Source organism: Caretta caretta, chromosome 2, assembly GCF_965140235.1.
Source record: "Caretta caretta isolate rCarCar2 chromosome 2, rCarCar1.hap1, whole genome shotgun sequence".
Classification (NCBI taxonomy): Eukaryota; Metazoa; Chordata; order Testudines; family Cheloniidae; genus Caretta; species Caretta caretta.
This window is the reverse complement of record NC_134207.1, coordinates 154801153-154819852: the sequence shown is the minus strand read 5'-3', so window position 1 is coordinate 154819852 and position 18700 is coordinate 154801153. Positions and strand designations below refer to the sequence as shown.

The 18700-nt window shown below is 40.5% G+C and overlaps 1 protein-coding gene and 1 long non-coding RNA gene across 2 annotated transcripts in view; one reads left to right on the top strand and one right to left on the bottom strand.

The window, feature by feature from the left end:
* Nucleotides 1–18700, top strand: part of AHRR (aryl hydrocarbon receptor repressor) — a 150545-nt gene that overhangs the window by 56534 nt on the left and 75311 nt on the right. The window lies entirely within an intron of this gene.
* Nucleotides 1–18700, bottom strand: part of LOC142070840 (uncharacterized) — a 31747-nt gene that overhangs the window by 1978 nt on the left and 11069 nt on the right. Inside the window, exon 2 of the long non-coding RNA XR_012666763.1 lies at nt 3383–3453. This is a non-coding gene — a long non-coding RNA (uncharacterized LOC142070840). The remainder of the gene's footprint in view (nt 1–3382; nt 3454–18700) is intronic.

The following is an 18700-nucleotide window of genomic DNA, read 5'->3' as shown; positions in this document are numbered from 1 at the left end:
TCCAGTGTCAGTGGTGAAAGAGGTTCACCCTCTCCCTGTGCTCTCAGATAAGTTCCTGCTGGGGCAATGTGCATTTTCACCTCCTCCATTGCAACCAATGGCTTCAGTCACAGTCTGGCTCTGAGGCCACTTGTTAGCAGTCTATAGGTCAAATTCTGTTCTCATTTACACTGGTGGTAAACCTGGAGTAACTCCATTAATGTACTGATTTAACTCTCATTTTCCTGTCTAAAGAAGATGGTGGATGTCCATGTGTGATGAAGAGCTAAATAGCTGCCTGGCAATATCCCAGCTCAGATGGATTTGAAAATCAGTGTGGTGGTTTTGGGCCATCCAAAAAAATTTGTTTAATTTTGAAAGTTCAAGAAGGTTACTAGCAATAATGTTGCCCTAACAACTGCTTCGATGGAAAGGAGGCAGGATTAGGAAAGCATTGCCTGAGGCATGCACTCTGATTTGCTTTTTACCTCTTTTCAGTTTATTGGAAGGGAAGGTGTTTCTTCACTCTCAAGAAAATGATTTAGTTTTATTTCTAATTTTGAACACAGATGTGTATTAAGAAACTGCAGTATCTCCTATCCAACAGAAACTACAGTGCAAATTTAGATAGGCAGAATATAATTACACGAGGCTGTGAAGAAGCATAGTGTTATGTTATCTGGATCCTGTTCCTGGCTCTGCTGTTGAGACACTCTGTGATCTTTGTCAAGGCATTTATCCCTCCTTCCTCTCTCCATTCTACAGTTTCCCCACCTGAAAATTTTACTTTCTAAGAGGAATTTTGGTGGGACAAACATGGTAACATTTGGAGTGTTTTAAGATCCCACTGTACAAGTGCAAAGTATAAAATACTGCTTCCTGAAGAGGTAAGATCACTGATTGAGAATGTACTGTTTGCCTTTGTAGTGGTAGAAACATTGTTTGAAGGGGAAATGCAATTGTCAAGCCCATGATTTTTAGTGTCTAGCAAAATTATGAATTTAAGCTCCCAGGTTCATATTTTAAGATGTTGTGCAGGTTTCCTCTGAGGCTGAGGACTGAGGAGTCAGATAGGGAATGATCAATTTCTGAAAAGTTCGTCCACAGGTTATAAGGGGTTTTTCTTTTATCATTTTTCAGTGTGAGTTCATGCGAGAGTGTGTAGTGATTGTCTGGTTTCACCCACATAGTTGTAATTGTGGCATTTAGTGCACACGATAAGATACACCACATAGTGTGATAGCATGTGTAGTACCTATGGATCTTGAAAGGGGTGTTGTGGGGGTTATTGATCATTGTAGCAGTGACATATGTCTGCACATTTTGCATTTGCTATTATAGCAGGGTCCTGGTTTGTGGGGAACTTGCTTTGGATGATGAGCTTGGAGAGGTTGGGGGGTTGTTTGAAAGCCAGAAGAGGGAGTTTGGGGAAGATTTATTTCAGGATGTGGTTCCCATTGAGAATAGGTTGTAGTTGCTTAACGATACCCCCAGTCTGGAGTGGCAGGTGACCCAGCAGGGGTGTGCAGTCAGAAGTTTGTGGGGTTTTTTTCTGGAAGGTTTTTTTTTTTCAAGGAGGTTCTTTTGAGATATTTGTGTGGCCTCCCTATACACCAACATCCCTCACAATGACAGCATTGCTGCTGTCTCAAATATCCAGAAGACAATGGACAACCCTCAGATATCCACCCCAAACACATTTCCAGACTCATTCATTTCATCCTCACCCATACTCACCCAAAAACTTTGTACAAACAGTGAGAACAGCCATGGGTACTAGTATGGCTGCCCAGTATGCTAACCTCTTCATGGGACACCTGGAGGAAGAATTTCTGGACAAATGCACCATGAAACAAATTATCTACCTGAGCTACATTGATGATATTTTCATCCCCTGGACAGACGACCTATACTTCCTCATAGATTTCCACCACAATTTCATCCACAAATTCATCCATTTCAAACCACCATCCATACATTGTATTCTCTCTAGAACGCTCCCACACCAGCATCAACTTCCTGGACACCACAATCAACTTCAACAATGGACCCCTACAGACAACTATATACGAGAAACCCCTGGATCACCGCACCTGCCTTCATAGATCCAGTGACCAAACCTAACACACCAAGAAATCTGTTATCTACTGCCAGACACTCAGATACCACAGAATATGCTCTGAGGAGAAAGTCCAGGATATGCACCTTAACACACTTAAAACTGCCTTCACCAAACAAGGACACTCCACCCTGAGAGAACCTGCTTTAATACAGAAAAAAATCCTGTGACTGGCCTGTGCCAACTGACTCAGGCTCATGGTGGGACTCAGACTGTGGGGCTGTTCAGTTGCAGTGTAACCATTTGAGCTTTGGCTGAAGCTTGAGCTCTGGGACCCTCCCATCTCACAGGGTCCTAGAGCCTGAGCTCCAGCCCAAGCCCAAACATCTACACTGCAATTAAACATCTCCTTAGTCCAAGCCCTGTGAGCCCAAGTCAGTTGGCATGGGCCTGCCGCTGGTTTTTAATTGTAGAGTAGACATACCCTCTGAATACCTTTCACAGCCCTGAAGAAGAGCTCTGGCTAGCTTGAAAGCTTGCCTCTTTCACCAACAGAAGATGGTCTTAAAAAAAAAAAAATTACCTCACTCACATTGTGTCCCTAATATCCTAGGACCAACACAGCAACAATACTGCAAACAATCTGCAAAACTTACATTGTGTAGATATCTAATTTGTTCTATTCTTTGCCCATTTGGTTTAGTGTAAAGCACGTATTTCCATTTTATTATGTTTGCCCTAGTTTCGTTTTTTGAAGTACTTTGAAAAGAAAATTCCAGTTTACTAAATTCCAGTTTTCCTCTGTGTCTAATGTAGCAATAACAGATGAGTCAGTGCACTTAGAATTTATCTCTATCAAGTTAAATAATTTCTCGGATTATGTTTAGTTGATTTCCCTTTTATAATACAATCTTGATATGATTACAATTTTTTGTGCATTCCTGTTTATCCACCAGCTGATATATTTTCTAAAATCTAGACATCATAGTGGTACAAGTGAAAATGTAGTGTAAAACAGCATTACACTAAATTAGATCCTTATTAAGATTCCTTTAAAACACTTACAATCTCCTTCATAGGAAGGTGGTATTATCTTTTGTGAAAGTTGACTGATATACAATATTCTTGCCAAATACGGAATTATTTACTCTATTTTCTAAAATTCTACTGTAATCCCATTTTTGCTTCTAATCTCACCCCTCCCTTTTTATATCTGTATGGAATATATCATATTGCAGGTTTTTATATGGTGTCCATCACTGTATTTTCTATGGATTGTTTACAAATTTCAATTAAAAATACAATAATTATCCAAAATAGGAAGAACATATTCTGCATCCTTACCCATTAACAGTGGTATTTCTCCTGTAGCAGGTGTTAACCAAGAGGAACTATTGCTCTCTCTGTCTCCAATCCTGCAAAGATTTATGCATATGAGTCTTGGGACTACTTATCATGTGTAAAAGTTAAGCATGTTCATATTTTTTTAATATCCCAAATCTTCTCTTGATATTAGTGCTAATTTAGATTGTTAAATTGTTTCATCTTCTTTTGGGGCAGTATAGGTATTTTTTAGGCATTTCAGATCATGTTCGTTACCTAATTTTTTCTTCTACTTAAAATTTTAATCCCCAGCCTATTTATTTATTGCCAAATTTATCATTTCCTTCTTGTCTCTGTCCACACATGTTCTAATTTTAGAATGTTTCCATTGCTGAAAAATGTCTCAGCTAACTTCTATATTATATTTAAATTTTTGCTAGCTAATTTTGTCTCTTTAATTTTTTTTAAAGTAGTTAATTCTTATTTAATATTTATATTATCTTTATGACCAGAGATCCCAACTGGAAATGGAGTTAATGGTGGTAAGTATTGTACAAATACACACAAAGGTGTAGTTCCTGCCCTGAAAATCTTACAGTCTAACTCCCTGGTCCTGCATTAAGATGCATGAAGACCCTTTCCTCCCCATGGAGCCCTGCTGAATGGAGAGCCACATGGATGGTAGGGGCCTGCATGCATGGAGCTCATTGCACTACTAAGGCATATGGAGGCAAGTGACCTACCAAAGATGGAGGGAGGAGAATGCAATCAAATATATATTATCTGTATGTGCAATTCATATAATTATAAATAAAGTGCCAACTAACCCCATATGGCCCTCAATCTACCATGATTAACTGGCTGATTTCTTATAGGAATTGTGGTAGGAATGGGTCTTGCGGGGAGGGATTTGAAGGAGGAGAAGGATTAGATCCAAGTGTAAGAGGCAGCATGGAAGTTTCTAGATTTTTTTTTCTAATCAACTTACAAATTCATAGCTCTCTTATCAACTCTATGTTTGTAAGCCGTATATATCACCTTACATACATCTTAAATACTCAGAGTATTTCAACATCTGGTATAGAACACACTATCCTCAGTTGTGTTATATTTCATAATGTTGCTTTATAACTCTTATCACTGAAATTAGATATTTTTCTCCAAATATTTTATTCAAAGAATAATCCTAGATCAGTTAAGCTTCATATACTTTATAGGGGAGAATGGCCTGTTACAATACACATACTGATATTTTTATGGAAACATTTCCTAAGTGAACAAGTAGTCTATCTTAGATAATGAATCATGTACTGATGAATACAATAATTAAATGGAAAATATGCTAATGCGACATTATGGCTGAGATTTTAAATACAGAAAAGCAGGGATTGAATTACTTTATATATTTTTTTTGTTTCTTGCACTTTAGTGCATAAGGGAAAAATCTTAATGCCCCAGAACAAGGCATTATCCACATGAGAAAAACAGAGACATTTTAAATTAAAAACACAAGTTTTACCTTCACTGTTATTAAAGGTTTGGTCCTATAAGGTGTTGGGTGCCAGAATTCAGTGGGAGTTGTGTGTTCAACACCCCATAAGAGAGCTCTGCACCTTCCAAGGCCCTATTAATACTGGAGTGAGCCACTTTTCTGTGTATCCATTTTAGATTTGAATTTTTTCTTCATCACTCTCACTGCCCCAAGCTCTAGTGGGCCAAATTCACACTTGATGTAACTCAGTTGAATTCAGAGATGTTATACCACAGATGAGCCTCTCCTACTGTCTATCTCTATTCCCACCCAGTAGCATTCAAAGTCCCCACTGGTACCACAGTGATAAGCACTTCAGAAACAGGTAAACACATAAACAGCTACCTTATTAATTGTGGAGCATGCTCACAGTTTTGTCACTAACATTAGTAGCTAATAAAGTGGAGATAATATCATGCTGAGGATTTGCTCACCAGTAATGCCTGATATGTCCCAGTAGTGAAAACCTCCTATCACATTCTGCATTCTTTATAGGGATTGTCAGGGCAATTTATAATGCCTTTAAAATCAGCAGTGTGAGTCAGGCATTACCCTCGGGCACAAAGCTGAGATCTTCAGAGTTCATTTTCTGGACAGAAGTTGGGCTTTGTCTATAGCAGTAAAGCTGCAATGACACTAAACTCCAAGAGGTCACTGTAGTTACCTGAGTATTTCTTTAACTTCTTTTTCTGTACAAGTTAGGAGGGAGTCACAACACCCAGGCAATGACCAATATGATATATTGTATATTCCATTTTCAGTAAATTATGTATTTTCTACAAAGTCACTGAACCTAACTTCCAGTTGTCCCTAACCTTACTTCAGGAAAGAACAGCGAACTGGAATTGCTTTGTCTATTTCTCCTACTAGAGACAAGCCCCAGCGGCAAAGTACAAGTCTTACTGTGACAACCCAGTAGCCCTTTGCCAAACAAAGTATACAGCAGCTTGTAGCAACAGTGTGGGGTTTTAAAGCCATATGTTCATCTTGATTGCAACTGCTGAAGAGGAGACTGGGAAATGTAAGTTCCAAGGATAAAGAGAGCAGAGAGAAACCCAGTCCCCTTTCAACTGAGGCAGTGTGTCAGGAAAGACCTGCTCTAGAGAGAATTTGGGAAAAAAGCCCATTCTGTTAAAACAAAAGGTTTGGATATGGAGGGAACATACAGACAATGAAGCAAAGCTTCAATTCCTTGTTCAATTTTACTCAGCTTTGATGTCATTGGGAGTTTTATCCAAATGAGGTATTCAGAATTTGGTCCCATGTTTCTAGATATCGAAGTTAAAATGTCATTTAAATGAATATGGTGTGGGAGGGGTCAGTTCACACCTTCGCTGCTGCTGTAGTTCATCTGAAGAGGGCTTCAGCCAGCCACACTGTAGCCAGAGCAGCAAAGGTAGAAGGCTATAGGGACTGTTGGGAGTGCTCAGAGGTGTGGACTCGGACTAACCTATAAAACACAGCCATGAGATCATGTCATGTATTTGATGAATTTTAGGTATCTTATTAGCAGGGGTGCTGAAACAACGTGTATAGTGGGGGTGCTGAGAGCCACTGAACCAAGCTGTAAACCCTGTATATAATGGAAACCACTTCAAGTCAAGGGCTGCTGCCGCATGCCCAGCACCCCTAGTTCCAGCACCTATGCTTATCAATGTACTTTTGTGTTAAACTTTTAATTAACTACCATCTTTTATTTTTTTCCTTCCTCCTCCCCTTTTCCCCTTACTGTTTACCTTGGTGATTTTCCTTCTGTGTTTTGGTGTCTATGGTTCCTTAGTCTGTTTTCTTCAGACTTTGAGGAATTTTCCATTTGTTTTTCCTTAACCATTCTTCTTACAATCCACCTCCCCTTTTCTTGAGAACATTTTCCATTTCTGATTCAGTTTTGCTTTGGACCTTCTTGTTTTTTCCATCTATTTTTCCTCTTTCCCTCCTTTGCTCATGTTCCCTGTTTCGTTTTCTCGCTTCCTCCATCTCCAAGGCATCTTTCCCTATGTCATCTCCCTTCTTCCCCAGTGTTTCCTTTCAATGTCTTCTCCAACTCTTCCTTCCATCACAGATCCTTTTCTCCATTTATTTCCCTGTATTAATGGAGGGTTAGGGGATCATACTGGATATGAGAGGAGTCAGGTAGTCCTCTTTTCCCTTCTGCTTTCTGTGAACCTCTAAGTTCCTCACCAATGTGATCTGAGATGGTGAAAGTAGTTATCCTTCTCATGCTTTCATTGCATGGGACATAAGGAGGGAATGCACCTTTCCTTCCTTCCCCTACATATATTCCTACCTTAGCTTCAAGGCAATGAGAATCATTGCAGCGCGGGCAGGGAATAAATAATGAATTGTTGTCAGCACTCCCTGTGTCATTAGGCTGCCAGTTTACTGCTGATTCCTCTCTCCCACCCACAGGTTTCATGCCACCACCAGCATTCTCAGTCCTTTGTGGCTGACATTAGGGGCCAGTCAGTTCCTGAGTTAGCTGTCCTGTCCTGACCGATGCTCTTCCCACTCCCTTCCCTCTCGCAGGGTTGGGGCTGGCTTCTACATGGCTGTTTAGATTGTGAAGGGTGTCTTCGCCATGGAAAAAATGGAAGCATTTTTTTACGTTATAAACTTAAATGTTGCAGGAAAAAGCAGGATTGTAAAGAGATAATGAGTTTGTGATCCCTGCTCTTCCCTTCACATGTACTCTGGTGCAGGTAATTTTGAAACTATCTACTTTCATCATCATCTGCTAGCAGGGAAATATGAAATCGGTAGTAAATTTAAACTTTGAACAAGTCAGAAAATTCAAAATTTCTGTTTCCACAGCAACTAACTGCACCTTGCTCCCATGGAGTATTTTATCTTATTAGGCTAGTGAGCCAAATTAATCTTGCACCAGAGCCAAGCTTGACAGAGGGACTGGGTGGAAGGAGAAGAGATAGACACTGGTCTCTTCATACCACCTTTGTGTCTCGCCTATGCTGTATTTGCCAACGGCCATTTTGGCCCTTGGCACAGTTTAGAAGACCTCTTGGAGCTCTCCTAACCTATCCTTGGCTGTCAGTGTCCCCTGTGGATAATCCTGGAATAGGGAATAAATTGGGCACAGGAATACCCCAGATCTACCCCTTTTCCCCAACATGCCCGTGCTCCCCCCACGCCCCCGCACCTCCCAGCATTATCTCAGTGTCTATTGGGGAAACCCTCGGTCTGTGAAATTCCCCAGCAGGGCACTTAGATACCTTCAGAGCTCCTTTATGCCAGCACATAGACAAAGGGACACCAATGCATTGGGCCCTAAATATTGTTCTATCCCCAGCCACATCCGGGAGACTCACTTGCAGTGAAGCCCCAACCTATTTTTAAACCATTTTCTATAACTGATTTAATTTTTCAGTTTGCTGCCCCATTGAAACTCCTTGCCAGTTACATATTGCAGTGAGGTCTGGCTGTAGTACTGCATTCTATGTACTGCAGTATTATCTAACCTAGAACTTGTTCAATTTTGGCTGCTGGAAAATGGAACACTTTTAACTTCACTGCATATAAAATTCAAGTAGAAAGCATTGGGACCTGGCACAAAAGCAGCTGAGCTCTAAGTTCATCTTTACAGTATGTGGCAAGTGTGGTAGGGTACAGGCTTTTTATTGGAAAACAATGATGCTTGACATGATTTTTGTAATTGTAAAATCTTTAAAGGTTGATTCTTATTGCTCTCCATGGCAGCTTGAAATCATTTTAGTGAAAGTGTAACTTTGAGTAGTTGTTTTAAAAAGGAATACTTGTGGCACCTTAGAGACTAACAAATTTATTTGAGCATAAGCTTTCGTGAGCTTCAGCTCACTTCATCGGATGCATGCAATGGAAAATACAGTGGGGAGATTTTATATACACAGAGAACATGAAACAATGGGTGTTACCATACACACTGTAACGAGAGTGATCAGGTAAGGTGAGCTATTACCAGCAGGAGAGAAAAAAAACCTTTTGTAATGATAATCAAGGTGGGCCATTTCCAGCAGTTGACAAGAATATATGAGGAACAGTAGGGGGGAAAAATAAACATGGGGAAATAGTTTTACTTTGTGTAATGACACATCCACTCCCAGTCTTTATTCACTCATTTAATGGTGTCCAGTTTGCAAATTAATTCCAATTCAGCAATCTCTCGTTGGAGTCTGTTTTTGAAGTTTTTTTGTTGTAATATTGCCACTTTTAGGTCTGTAATTGAGTGACCAAAGAAATTGAAGTGTTCTCCGACTGGTTTTTGAATGTTATAATTCTTGATGTCTGATTTGTGTCCATTTATTCTTTTACGTAGAGACTGTCCAGTTTGGCCAATGTACATGGCAGAGGGGCATTGCTGGCATTGCTTGATTATGGCATATCACATTGGTAGATGTGCAGGTGAACGAGCCTCTGATAGTGTGGCTGATGTGATTAGGCCCTATGATGGTGTCCCCTGAATAGATATGTGGACACAGTTGGCAACGGGATTTGTTGCAAGGATAGGTTCCTGGGTTAGTGGTTTTGTTGTGTGGTTGCTAGTGAGTATTTGCTTCAGGTTGGGGGGCTGTCTGTAAGCAAGGACTGGCCTGTCTCCCAAGATCTGTGAGAGTGAAGGGCTGTCCTTCAGGATAGGTTGTAGATCCTTGATGATGCGTTGGAGAGGTTTTAGTTGGGGGCTGAAGGTGGTGGCTAGTGGCGTTCTGTTGTTTTCTTTGTTGGGCCTGTCCTGTAGTAGGTAACTTCTGGGTACTCTTCTGGCTCTGTCAATCTGTTTCTTCACTTCAGCAGGTGGGTATTGTAGTTGTAAGAACGCTTGATAGAGATCTTGTAGGTGTTTGTCTCTGTCTGAGGGGTTGAAGCAAATGCAGTTGTATCGTAGAGCTTGGCTGTAGACAATGGATCATGTGGTGTGTCCTGGATGAAAGCTGGAGGCATATAGGTAAGTATAGCGGTCAGTAGATTTCCGGTATAGTGTGGTGTTTATTTGACCATCGCTTATTAGCACCGTAGTGTCCAGGAAGTGGATCTCTTGTGTGGACTGGTCCAGACTGAGGTTGATGGTGTGATGGAAATTGTTGAAATCATGGTGGAATTCCTCAAGGGCTTCTTTTCCTTGGGTCCAGATGATGAAGATGTCATCAGTGTAGCGCAAGTAGAGTAGGGGCATTAGGGGACGAGAGCTGAGGAAGCGTTGTTCTAAGGCAGCCATAAAAATGTTCGCAAAAAGAAAAGGAGTACTTGTGGCACCTTAGAGACTAACCAATTTATTTGATCATAAGCTGTAGCTCACGAAAGCTTATGCTCAAATAAATTGGTTAGTCTCTAAGGTGTCACAAGTACTCCTTTTCTTTTTGCGAATACAGACTAACACGGCTGTTACTCTGAAACCTGTCATAAAAATGTTGGCATACTGTGGGGCCATGCAGGTACCCATAGCAGTGCCACTGACTTGAAGGTATACATTGTCTCCAAATGTGAAATAGTTATGGGTGAGGACAAAGTCACAAAGTTCAGCCACCAGGTTTGCCGTGATATTATCTGGGATACTGTTTCTGACGGCTTATAGTCCATCTTTGTGTGGAATGTTGGTGTAGAGGGCTTCTACATCCATAGTGCCTCCAGAACGCCACTAGCCATCACCTTCAGCCCCCATCTGAAACCTCTCCAGTGGTTTATTTATATATATATATATATATAACACTTTATAGTTATATTACCTCAAATGGCTTGGTTTTGGGTTATTATCTGGAGTAAAAGTGAATCAGATAGCACTTTACTGTGGAACTTGCAGATAAAATGGAAATTCCACAAAAGAACTAGAAAGAGAACCTGAAGGGTTGTCTCTTCCGGTTCTGGTGTCCCTAGCCTCTGTTTGCCAGAAGTTGAGAGTGGGCTACAGGAGATGGATCACTTGAAGATTACCTGTTCAGTTCATAGACTCATAGATATCAAGGTCAGAAGGGATCATTATGATCATCTAGCCTGACCTCCTGCACAATGCAGGCCACAAAATCTCACCCACCCACTCCTGCAATAAACCTCTCACCTATGTATGAGCTATTGAAGTCCTCAAATCATGGTTTAAAGACTTCAAGGTGCAGAGAATCCTCCAGCAAGTGACCAATGCCCCATGCTACAGAGGAAGGCGAAAACCCCCCAGGGCCTCTTCCAATCTGCCCTGGAGGAAAATTCCTTTCCGACCCCAAATATGGTGATCAGCTGAACCCTGAGCATGTGGGCAAGGTTCACCAGCCAGATACTCAGGAAAGAATTCTCTGTAGTAACTCAGATCCCACCCCATCTAACATCCCATCACAGGCCATTGGGCCTATTTACCATGAAAAGTTAAAGATCAATTAATTGCCAGAATCATGTTATCCCATCATACCATCTCCTCCATAAACTTATCAAGTTTAATCTTGAAGCCACATAGGTCTTTTGCCCCCACTGCTTCCCTTGGAAGGCTGCTCCAGAAGTTCACTCCTCTGATGGTTAGAAACTTGCATCTAATTTCAAGTCTAAACTTCCTGATGGCCAGTTTATATCCATTTGTTCTTGTGTCCACATTGGTACTGAGTTTAAATAATTCCTCTCCCTCTCCGGTATTTATCCCTCTGATATATTTATAGAGAGCAATCATATCTCCCGTCAACCTTCTTTTGGTTAGGTTCTAAACAAGCCAAGCTCCTTGAGTCTCCTTTCAGAAGACAGGTTTTCCATTCCTTGGATCATCCTAGTAGCCCTTCTCTGTACCTGTTCCAGTTTGAATTCATCCTTCTTAAACATGGGAGACCAGAACTGCACACAGTATTCCAGGTGAGGTCTCACCAGTGCCTTGTATAATGGTACTAACACCTCTTTATCCCTACTGAAAATACCTCTCCTGATGCATCCCAAGACCGCATTAGCTTTTTTCACAGCCATATCACATTGGCAGCTTATAGTCATCCTGTGGTCAACCAATACTCCAAGGCCCTTCTCCTCCTCCGTTAACTTCTAATTGATGCATCCCCAGCTTATAACTAAAATTCTTGTTGTTAATCCCTAAATGCATGACCTTACACTTCTCACTATTACATTTCATTTACATACATTGGGGGGGAGGGATAGCTCAGTGGTTTGAGCATTGACCTGCTAAACCCAGGGTTGTGAGTTCAATCCTTGAGAGGGCCATTTAGGGATCTGGGGCAAAAATTGGGGATTGGTCCTGCTTTGAGCAGGGGGTTGGACTAGATGACCTCCTGAGGTCCCTTCCAACCCTGATATTCTATGATTCATCCTATTACTATTACTCCATTTACAAGGTCATCCAGATCCTCCTGTATGATATCCCGGTCCTTCTCTAAATTGGCAATACCTCCCAGCTTTGTATCATCTGCAAACTTTATTAGCACACTCCCACTTTTTGTGCTGAGGTCAGTAATAAAAAGATTAAATAAGATTGGTCCCAAAACTGATCCCTGAGGAACTCCACTGGTAACCTCCCTCCAGCCTGACAGTTCACCTTTCAGTATGACCCGCTATAGTCGCCCATTTAACCAGTTCCTTATCCACCTTTCAATGTTCATATTGATCCCCATCTTTTCCAATTTAACTAATAATTCCCCATGTGGCACGGTATCAAATGCCTTACTGAAATCTAGGTAAATTAGATCCACTGCGTTTCCTTTGTCTAAAAAATCTGTTACTTTCTCAAAGAAGGAGATCAGGTTGGTTTGGCACGATCTACCTTTTGTAAAACCATGTTGTATTTTGTCCCATTTACCATTGACCTCAATGTCCTTAACTACTTTCTCCTTCAAAATTTTTTCCAAGACCTTGCATACTACAGATGTCAAACTAACAGGCCTGTAGTTACCCGGATCGCTTTTTTCCCCCTTTCTTAAAAATAGCAACTATGTTCATTCCCTCTGAAGCACCTGGCATTGGCCACTGTCAGAAGACAGGATAAGGCTAGATGGACCTTTGATCTGACCCAGTGTGGCCATTTTTATGTTCTTAAGGGGACTAACAGCTAATAAGAATCACTATATTCATCCTTTCGTCTGCATTAAGAGGTTATGAAGCATTCAGACTGTGAATCTCAGTTAGAGCTGTAAAGGAAAATTGAGGAAATTTGTAATAATTTGGGGAGTGGAATAACAGAGGTTGTGCTGCATCCTGATTTCACTACATTACATTAGTAGCCAATTCTTTTCCTAAAATTGAAAGATAAGTGGTAGAAATGTATATGTGTCAGAAAGAAGTCCTGTTATGGACACCTTTTAAGCAAGGGGAGTTGATTACACTGTACCCGATAAAATGTGGTATATTCTAAAATAATTGGATTACAAATAATTTAAACTGGAATTTCAGAGCTGCTCTAGTTTATTCTTATTTTCATCTGTTACAACTATTAAAGTTCCAATTTAAAATGTTTCATTCCTTGCATAGACATTTGCTGTTATCTAACAAAGTTAAATGCTATGTTTGTTAAATCTTGAACCTAATGGGGTAGGAAAGATGCAATTCCAACATTCAGTTATAAGTGCAAGGCAAAAAATAACCAAAACCTTAACAGCAGCCCAACTCCAAGAGACCTTCTCGAAACACAACCAGTTCCATCTACCTCAGCATCAGAAGGGATTTATAATCTTCCAATCCCACAGTGCTTTGCAATACATGAAAGAAGTTAGTCCTGAATTTTAATGCTCCTTTGAAAAGGAGATTTCACCTTTAAATATCTCCCAGTTTAAACTGTGGCCTTTGAGGTATAGGGAGGTCTCCAAGGCTATCTATTTCCCTACAATGATAAATCTTACAGAGGGGAACAGACTAAAGGGCTCCCACCTGGAGCAGTGCTAGGATGAAGGAAATGCTGCTAAATGTGCTGGTTCCTTTAATCTGCCTGTCACATGGTGACATTGTCCCTTTAAGAGGGAGCAGACTAATGCACCTGTGCATCATCAGCTCACACAAATTGGGCTGAAAAAAGGGCACCTGACCCCTAAAGAGGGACCAGTAGGTCAGAGCTGCCCAGGAGAAGGAGGTTGGTAGGAGATGAGATCTGCCAAAGCCAGAAGATGGTTCCTGGGGGAAGGCTGAAGGCAGGAAAGTAAGAGGGGTTTGCCAGCTGACCTCCCCAAGCCAGAGAGCCAGGGCTGAAGGCCAGAGAGTGGGAGATGTCTACTGGCTCTAAGACAGAGAGCAAAAGCCAGGGGCTGGAGAGGTCTGAAGGCAAGGGAGCAGTGGAAGGGCTTACCCACTACATGTCTCCATGGTGAAGAGTTGGCTCCAGGGTAAAAGTGAGAGAAGCAGGGGGAGTGAGGGATGCTCCCCTGGTGAGGATTATCTCCTGGGAGAGATGCTGGGAGGGTTCCTGCTATTCTGGAACTTTTGCATTAGGTTTAATAATAAACTGACCCCCAGGAGGTGTACTTAAGCAAGAGAGCCAGGTGTAGAGTCCTTGGGTTGTCTGAGAGGGAAAACTGAGGCAGAGTGCCGCAGAGCCATTCTTGACCATGAGGGGGTGCACCAGAGGCGGCTGACACTGCCCATATAGGCTCTCTGCCCACTGTCAGCATTAATTCTTTCAACAGCTGGCTCTGCCTCTGCCTCTGACTGGCTGTCATGCTGATCACACTGAATGTAAGTGTTTATATTTGAGAGACTATTGCTCTCCCTACATTGATTCCTGCCTGGTCAGGAACAGGCAACAACATAATCTGTATTTAGTTTCATGATCAAATGCGAATATAATCACTGAAGTTACAGTAAAACTTCTTAAGGTTTTTTGTATATGCATAATTAGTTGAGGTCCTGTTAGAGTGTGGAATAGGAGTCCATGCTTTGTTCATCCCTGCTAGTGCTTTTAATTTTTCAGTTCAGGTGAAAACAATGTTCTGAGATGTAATTACATTGTCCAGCTGTCACAGGCAGAGTGCTTGCAATGTGTCTATTGGCGTTCTTAGAAGATCTGCTTAGGTGAGGTTGGCTACAGTGGAAATGGGTAGGGAAAGCAAAAGACCTTGTGAAATTGATGCACGGAAGGGAGCAGCAAAGCCTGCTGGCATACACACATTCATGTGTAATTTTTTTAAAAGGCAGAGTAACACAGTATTGCTCTGCTGTATCTGTTTCCAGCATAACTGAAGAAAGGAAATGGTCAGCTTAATTAATTAAGCATGTGTATTAGTAGTTCAGGCTCACTAACTTTGGATGCAGCTTTTGAAGTTTACCCTGACTTTAAAAAGAGCAGACAAAAACAAGTCTGTTTATTTACAGAGGAGTTGATGTTCGAGTCTCTTTTAAATGCCATTTCCATGGAAATTTGTAGTAGTAGTACACGGAGTAGTGAAAAATAATTACAGGAGACGGTAAAATTTTCAAAAGCTCTTTAGTGACAGTGGGTATGTCTACACTGTAATAAAAACCCGTGGCTGGCCCATGTGAGCTGACTGGGGTTCAGGTTCAGGGGCTGTATAATTGTGGTGTAGACTCTTGGGCTGGAGCCTGGACTCTGGGACCCTCCCACCTCGCAGGGACCCAGGGCTTGGGCTCCAGCCAGAGCCTGGTTGCCTACAACACAGTTAAACAGTCCCTTAGCCCTGGCCCCACAAGCCTCAATCAGCTGACATGGCCCAGCTGCAGGTGACTAACTGCAGTGTAGACATACCCGTAGGCACTTAGGAGCCTAAGTCACATTGAGAGTCAATGGAAGATGTGCTCCAGCATTCCTAAGGTCACTTTTAAAAATAGGATATAGGCTCCTAAGTCACTTAGGACCTTTTAAAAATGTTACCCCAAGTGATAATTGCCAAGGATGATAACTCAATGGAACAGAAATTGTCTTTATAGTGCTATTATAATATAATCAATGGAAATAGACCAAATTAAACCTTTAAACTTATTAGAATTCAATTTATGGAAGTGGGATGGTGTGTTAATTTTCTTCTTTAAATTTGTCTTTCTTCACTATTACCACCTCTCCCAGTCATTACCTAACAGGCTGTTCCATTCAAAAGTTTATTGTTTAGTAATTTGGGAGGTTTTCTGTCAATTAAAAAGAAGAAGTTTTTATGCTTTATGAACTATAATTCATAATTACTATTTTATTTCTTTCTGAATAAACTTTTGACAGTAGTATCATTTAGATACCTTACATTTCTGCAATACTGCTGTTTATAATAGACTAGTAGTAACAAATGTTGATTTTTGGAGACAATCTTAGCTATAATTTAGTGTGTATAATGTTTGTTTCACTATTTGCCATGACTTTTTAAAATAACTTAACTAACATAACTTACAGTAGTATATACTTTATGGACATGGACTGTTTTTTTTAAATACCTATAAACTATTTGAATAAATATTTGAAAAAGGCTTCAGCTTGCATTTCTTAAGAGCATTCTTGAACTATTAATCTTGACAAAGATTTACTTTTCCCTACCTGGTACATTGTACACTGGTACATTGTTATATCTGGACAAAACTCCAAAGTACCATATTCCACTTCTGCTAAATGTTTAAACCAAACCTAACAGTCCATGACACATCCTTCAAGTGGCCCATTTTGCTTACATGTGTCTTCTTTAAATCTGTTTCAGTAGAGAGGATGTACTGCCTCTTCAAGAGGTTTTTGTGAACATGTATTGTTATAGTAAACTCCGGTAGCCGGAGCTTGCGTGACTGTAGCAGACTCAGTTGTGACCTCAGAAAAGTGGTTATGAAAGTGATCTCTTGATCAGTGGAATAGAGCTCTGCTGCATGGTAGACCAGCAATGCATAAATGAGCCTCCTCTCTGCAGCTCTGCCCCGCTACGAGAAAATTTCTTTGCTCTATATTTACAACTTCGCTTTAGGCTGTTGCAGTCATAAGATGCATATTTAATAATTCCTCTTCAAAAACATTCCTCTTAGAAATCATTCTACTTCTGTTGTATTTTCTATAGTTCTTTCCCACCATTCTTTAAGATCATTTGCTTGAAAACATGATCTTTGATTCTGGGTTATAAGCTTCTGGTGCTTATTTTCCAGCTGAAATATTTCTTCAATATAATCATTTCAACAGCAACCAACTACAATGTCAAGACCCAAGGATTATGAGCTGGATTCTTACACCAGTACAAGTCAGAAATAAATCCACTGAAGTCAATAGTATTACACTGGTGCAAAAACAATGTGAGACCAGAAGTACTTAGGAAAATTGGTGGAATGATGATAATCGATGGGACATGGTAATACCAAGATAGAAAATATATAGGAATGACAGACTAGGTCTTGCTGGTGGGGGAGTGGCACTATATGTGAATGAAAGCACAGTGTAAAATATAATAAAAATCTTAAATGGATCTAACTATACCATAGAATCTCAATGGATACAAATTCCATGCTTAAATAGTAAGAGTGTAGCAATAGGAATATATTACTGACCACCTGACCAGGATGGTGATGGGGATTGTGAAATGCTCAGGGAGATTAGAGAAGCAAAAAAACAGAAAACCCAATAACACTGGGGGGTATCAACTATCCCATATTGACTGGGTACATGTCACCTCAGGATGGGATGGAGAGAGAACATTTATAAGCACCATAAATGACTGCTTCTTGGAGCAGCTAGTCCTGGTACCACTAAGGGGAGAGGCATTCTTCATTTAGACCTAATTGACAAACAGAATCTGCTCCAAGAGTTGAATATAGCTGAACTGCTTGGTATTAGTTACTGTAATATAATTAAATTTAGCATCCTTTTAGAAGGGAAATACCAAAGAAACCCACCACACTAGCATGTGACTTCCAAAATGGGATCTACTCAAAAATGAGGAGGCTAGTTAAACAGAAATTAAAAGGATCAGTCACAAGAGTGAAGTGGCTGCAAGCTGCATGGAAACTTTTTAAAAACACTATAATAAAAGCTCAAGCTAAATGTATACTCCAAATAAAAAGAAAAAAAGCAAGAGAACCAAAAACCTGCCATTGTGGCTAAACAACAGAGTAAAAGAGAAAGCCAGGGGCAAAAAGACATCCTTTAAAAACTGGAAATCAAATCATCATGAAAGCTATAATTACATGTAATTTCCAAAAGTAAGGACCACATCCTGCAATATCTTACACATACGTGCCCAATATTGCCAACTTCACTCTCACCTTACTCCTAAAATAGTCCCCATGAGTCAAGCAGACAGAATTTGGCCACAAGTGAGGAGTCATTCTCGTCCAAGAAGTCCCATTCAATTCAATGGCACTGCTCAGAATTGGATCTTTTCACATGAGAAAAAGGTTACGAGACTGGGCCCTAATACTTTATTATATTAATACAGAATATTACTTGGCAGTTCTCTTTGTACATGTGCCCTAGGCCCAATAATAATGGTATGGGCCCAGATCCTCTAAGATATTTAGGCGTTTAACTCCTACTTTTGAGGTTCTGGGCCATGGTAATTTTATTTCTGTATGTCGCTCTATTTGCAATTTTTTGGAAACTGGAAAACAAATTAAAAGCAGAGCTACAGTTTGCGTGCACTGTATTTGCACTTTCAGAATCTTCAAAAATTATATTTTACACATTTTGAAGGAAAATAATTCTTATGGTTTAGAAATATTGAAGGTCCTAGTCCTGCGATTTGCTCATGGGACTGCCATCTTTTTACTTAATTTCTAAAGTCTTAGAGGGGAAACACTCTGCACCCCCTCCCAGCTTACTTAATATGCTCCCTTTTCCCAGCATAGACACTATACTATGTGAACAGGCTATGAGAAAGTAAGGAAGTGAAAAGTTAAGTTTCTCATAGTAATGTTAAGTTGAGCATCTCTCTCTCTCTCTCTCTCTCTCGCAT